Source organism: Cricetulus griseus, chromosome 2 (genome assembly GCF_003668045.3).
Source record: "Cricetulus griseus strain 17A/GY chromosome 2, alternate assembly CriGri-PICRH-1.0, whole genome shotgun sequence".
Classification (NCBI taxonomy): Eukaryota; Metazoa; Chordata; class Mammalia; order Rodentia; family Cricetidae; genus Cricetulus; species Cricetulus griseus.
This window is the reverse complement of record NC_048595.1, coordinates 416,768,538-416,774,537: the sequence shown is the minus strand read 5'-3', so window position 1 is coordinate 416,774,537 and position 6,000 is coordinate 416,768,538.

Sequence of the window (6,000 nt, the reverse complement as noted above, 5' to 3'; positions counted from 1 at the left end):
ACAGACGCATGATAAACATACTAGATATAGACTGCTATACTACATTGTAGATGTGTCAGGCAAACAGGAAAGAAAAATGAAGGGTAAGCTAGAAGCCCACAGGCACAGGTTTGAATTCCCACCACCCCCAGGGAAGTTTCAGCTTGCTTTTAGGGCCATCCATTTGATCAACCCAGGTCCAGTAGGGCAAACTGTAAGTTCAAACCAGTGATTAAGAAGACCTCAGTTACATTTGCCACTGCCTTTTCACAGTGGCACTTAAGTTAGTGTTCAAGTGAATAAAGACACTAACCCAGTTAAGTTGACATATCAAAATGTCATCATGGTCCACTCCTTGCCAATTTAGTCCCCATTCAAATATCTTTGAAACATACTTGGTCTTCAAATAAGGGTAGTGACTAAGGTATATTTTTACCTACCACAACACAACTGCCAGACTCCAATGAGAACAATTATGAATTTCCTCCTATTTGCCATAACATTTTGATATGCTACCATCTTTTTACTTTCTCTTATTTGTTTACTTTCATTTTCCTCAAATTTTGGCCTGTGACTATTCTAAGATTTTTCTTGATTTATTTCCAATATTTGTTTATTTACAATTTTTGTATCACTTACTTTTCTTATCATGGTGATATGAATCTTCCAGAAGCAACTTAGGGAAGATTTCTTTTAGCCTGTGTTTTCAGAGCCACACAGTCTGTCACAGTGGAGAAGTCTATTACATGGTAGCAAGAGTGTGTGGCAGAGGCTTGTTCATATTGTGGCTGTGGACTAGGAAGTAGAATAGGCAGGTCTGAACCAAAGCGGCTGTGACCTTCAGTGGCAGGACTCTTTCTGTTGTCAGCTAGCTCTGAGTCTGGAAGGTTCTATCTACAGTGTGCCCAAACAGCACCCTCACCTGGGGAACAGGTGTTCAAACACAATAATCCTGTTGGAGACATTTAGATATGAAACATAGTAACTTCCTTGTCTGAAGTGTTTCTTAACCTTAGGAATATTTACTTAGGTATGGGATGTGTATAAATTACCAGGCATAGTACTAAACATAGTTTATATAGAATTCAAATACTCTTAACATCCGTATGACTTAGGTGCTGTTGGTGTCATTCTCTATAGTAGGAAACCAAGTCTTACAGTGGATAATTTCCCAGGATCACATGGCGTGTACCTGGCAAAGCTTGGCTTTGGGGTTAGTCTTTATTTCAAATACAATGATTTTAGTCACACTAAGACATTTTGAAGGTTCCTGCTAGGTTTCTCTCTCTCTCTCTTTTTTTTTTTCCAAGAGTGATATCTGGGTTACTTGTATAGGGTCACTTGTTGCTAATGCAGATTCCTGGGCCCAACTCCAGCCTTAGTGACTCTGAATAGTTGGAGACAGGCCCAGGAACTATTATTTAAAGAAACAGAGATTTTTTATTGTTATTTCATGTGAATGAGCATTTTACCTGCATGTATGTGTGCTGTGTATGTGTTCAGTGCTTGTGGAGGCCAGTGGAAAGTGTCAGTTCTCCTGGAACTGGAGTTCCAAACGTTTGTGGGCTGCCACAAGAGTGCTGGGACCAGAACCTGGATCCTTTCCAAGAGTAGTATGGACTTTTAACAGCTGAACCATCTCTCCAGCCCCAGAACCAGAATTTTAGTGCATTTCCTAGGTGACCTTTATAGCTGGAGTGAATCTGGAGTAGGGAGTGAAAGAAGGCATTTTGAAAGATGGACTGTCTTGCTGGGTTTCAGTTACTCATGTTGCTGGAAGCAATGCCGAATGCTAAAAAAATCAGTTTCTAGGTAGGCTGGGCCCAAAAAGCAGGGAGACACTTAGAGACATATGTATGTCATATAGGAAAGTTTATTTTTCCCACAGGAGAAATTTCCTATTTTCTCTAGACACTGAAGGAATGGGTCTCTGCCAGTGCCACATATCAAATGCTCAGAGGATCCAATGTGTTGTATATGCCATTATGTAGTTGTAGCCATGAAATGTTGTTAGTACCATCCCCAGAGCAACAGATAGTTCAGAGTACAATGTAACTTATGGTACCCAATCTATACACCAGAGATTTGCAATACCCTTCATTATCTTGGTTTTGTTCATAAAAGCAAACGGTGGGGGAGAAATGACAGCCAGAGGGACTCTGAAAGGCAGATGACTGTAACAGGAAGGGAAGGGAAGTGCCTATCTCATTTCCCCGCCAGCTCCATCATTATTCCAAAGTGATCTCTAATCAAAAACCCAGCATATGGTTTTTATTAATTTGGGGCAATTCCCCTGCCATCTAATGTAATAAAAAGAATATCATAAAAGATTGATATCATAAAAGGTTGTAGCATCCCCTTGTCAAGCTACCAAACGTGAAGTGTAAAGTCTAAGGTAATGAAATAAGTTGAGTTGCTTCTCTAGTGTTTATTTTTATTATTTTTATTGCTGCAAGTTCTCAGAGGGTGAGAGCCAGGGCTGGCTTATGAACAAATTTTAAATCAATTTTACTTTCACTGTGAAGCTAATATCAAGGACCCGAACTTCTCAACTGCCTCAGCAGGCAGGGAGCAAAGCACTTACTGTCTTTAAGCAGGCGTCATCCATAACTAACTTCGTGTTTTCCAAGTACAGAAAAACTCTGCGTTCATGAATTTGCTGTTGTTGTCAGTTTGTTTATTTATCTGTTTATGTTGAGGCAGGGCCTTGATTTATTTCCAGACTGGCCTCAGATTCCTAATCCCCCTGTCTCAGTTTCTGACTGCTTAGATTGCAGGCACGTAGGATTGTAACTGGTTATGCTTTGATCAACTCCTGTTCCCTCTAGTGTAGTATTCGTAGTTTATGCTGCTTTCTCTTGAGCTAAATCTCAGAAGCAGGGAGCCAGGACATCCTCCTATGAATGCCCCACCAAACAACATCAGTTTTTTTCCTCAGGGGAGCTGCCTGTTTCTGTCTCTCTGAACTCTTGATACACAGCTTAGAAAGAATGATGGTTGGTAATACAGGAAGAGACCACAGGCTACCTCTGGGAGTTGCTAGGCTGGTGGAAGGCCCAAGAGGGAGCAGGGAGAGAGGGAGGGGGAAGTGAGAGGGGGAGAGGTTGGAGACTTTCTGGGTGCTTTGTTAGATGTATTCATATGGACAGCTTTTAAACATCTTTTAAAAGCTAGCATATAGAGTAATAGATTTCAATGCAACTGTTTTAAACTCACACATGTTGTTATAGTTGGTACTTATTTTCCTTCTCCTACGCGTTCTCCCCATTCCCCAAATAGTAACTGTATATCCCCTCCCTCTTCCTGGGGATTGAACCCTGGGCCTCAAGAGCATGCTAGGCTAGTCCTTAAAAAGACATCATTCATCTTCTTAAACATCCCCTTAGGCGGGAATTAACACCCTTGCATAAATGAGGACACTGTGTCTCAAAAGGTTCAATAATTCATTCAGCTCACAGAGCAGGTGGTAGCAGAAGGATTCCACCCCACTTTCCCTCGTCTGGTGCCTGCTGCGGCTGGGTTTTCCTCTTGGTACTGTAGGGAAGGAGTCTTTCTGTTCCCTTTGCTCCCAGCCTTTGTTGCAGCTGAGTTTCAGGAACAGAGTGGATCTGAGTGTGGATTCCCAACACCTACATAAGAAGCCAGACAGATATGGTGGAGCATACTTGTAATGTCAGCATTGGGGAGGTAAGGGCAGGAGGATTCCAGGCGCTTGGCTAATGAGTTTTCCCTGGTTGGTGAGTTCCAGGCCAATGAGAGATCCTGTCTCAAAGCAGGTAGATGACATTCCTGAAGACAGTACCCAGTGTTGTTTTTCTGGCCTTCATGTATGCACACACACAACACACACACACACACTAAAATATAAAATATAAAATATAAAATATAACACACACACTAAAATATAAGTCCCCTTTCCCATCATTCTTAATTTCCAACCTTGATGCTAAGGACAGAGAAATTCCCTCGTAACCTCAGAAACCTGTTTGTAAAAGCTGAGAACCATCTTGAGGCTAGTTCCTGGAATGCCCAGGGAGGGTGATAGGTGGTACATGAAAGAACGTTTATACTGGAAGGACATTCCTAAGATTAAAGAGCAAGAGAACTGTTTAGAAAGAAACAGACACCAGAGATAGAGTTTGGCAGACAAGAGGTGTCTCGGTAATGGGGCTAACTGTAGAGGAGAGTGCCATCAATTGCAATAGAGGTTTCTTTTTCATCTAATGAATTTTAATGGCTGCTTTTGCCATTACCTCCAGGAATGTATAAGAAACAGAAAAACCTGCCTGGGAACTTTCTTCATAGTCACAGAAGCAAAGTCCCTGGTATTATCTCAGTTCCATTTCTAAAACACATTCTTTTCTTCACAAAACATTTGAATTCAGCACCAGAAATATTCATTCCCCTTGCTTGTAATCACTGCGACCTGAATGCAAATTCTCTTTGAGGAGTCTTATTTCTTTTTGCATATCTTATTTTGTTATTCAAATGATGAAGCAGATTTTGCATGAAGTTACACCTTTTTAGAGGTAGATTTTGTTCTGGAAAATTGGTGCGGCATCGCCATTTCTTACATCTTTACATAACTGGTTTCTTGTCAGCAGATGTAGCTGTGTTTGACAAACCAGCTCTGTAATCTCTATTCCGCAGGTCATAGCGTCCATAGCTTTCCAAATCTCTAATTACGAGGACAATCTCTCCCTAAGAAGCATGTTAACGATGGACAGGCATTTCTCTTGGGATCTGGAATATTTCTGTTACCAAATTTTGATTCAAAATACAGACAGACCCTTGTCACCTCAAAGTCAACTTTGTCCTCGATTTAACCTTCAGACTGTAACCTGACTGGCTTGCTAAGAAGTGTATGCTCATTGACTTTGAGAGAGACAGCAACTGGGCCACACAAGGTCCACAGTGACCCCAGCTTACTCGCTGAGAGGCTGAGTGGGAGAGAGAATCACACGGAGCTTTCTTTTTCTTCCCTTTTTAAATCGAGTTTCTGACATTAGACGGTGGCATTTTGTACTCATTATCAAATACCAACATCACTGGGCTGCAAGTCAGGTGCTTTCAGAGAGGCCATTGTGAACACCTGCTCAGACATTTGCCCAGTTTAACCCCTGCCCTCCCAGCTCCAGCCAACATTCTCACAGTGCTTTGCATCTCTGCTACTTAGCAGCATTCTTGCTTCCTACAGTACTCATGACTGGGCTGGACTGGCTGGCCAGCAATGTCCAGGGAATCCCCTGTCTTCTTCTCTCCAATATGGCAGGCCCTGTTTCTAACCTGATTTCATGTGTGGTTCTTCTGGGGCGAGGTGAATGGATGTTAGGAGAGCCTGCACTTGGCCTTAAGACAAGATAAGCCACGGCATTGTACCCAAAATCTTGGCCGCTCTATGCTAAGCTATGGTCTTAACTTCCAAAAAACTGCTATATTTCTGGATCATGTCTGATTTGTGTCAGGTTTTTTCTTATTGTAGCCATAACACATCACCACAAACTTAAAGGTTTAAATAATGGAGATGCCATATCACAGTTTTGTAGGTCAGAAGTCCAATGTGGCTCTGCTGAGGTCCAGGCAGAGCCCTTTTCCTTGGGCTCTAGCAGAGAGTTAGTTCCTTCTCTTAGTTGGATGTTAGCAGAATTCAGCTTCAGGCATCTGAGGCACTGCACACTCCATTTTCTTGCTGATTGCCTGCTCCCGAGGCCTCTCTGGCTCTACACTCAACCTCCTAACGATAGTTCAGAACCAGCAGCAGAACACTCAAAGTTCTCTTGCTGCCACCCTGCTGAGTGACTACCATTGACTGTCCCTCATTGGAGTTGAGGGGTAACTGAGGAAGTAAGTGTGTGTGTGTGTGTGTGTGTGTGTGTGTGTGTGTGTGTGTGTGTGCATTTTCCTGGCTTTCAGGACCCCTGTGATTGGAATGGGCTCACATAGTTAATCCAAACTCAATTCTCTATCTCAGGGTCAGTAAACTTAGTCATAGCTACAGGGTCTCCTTTGCCAGGTAACAAT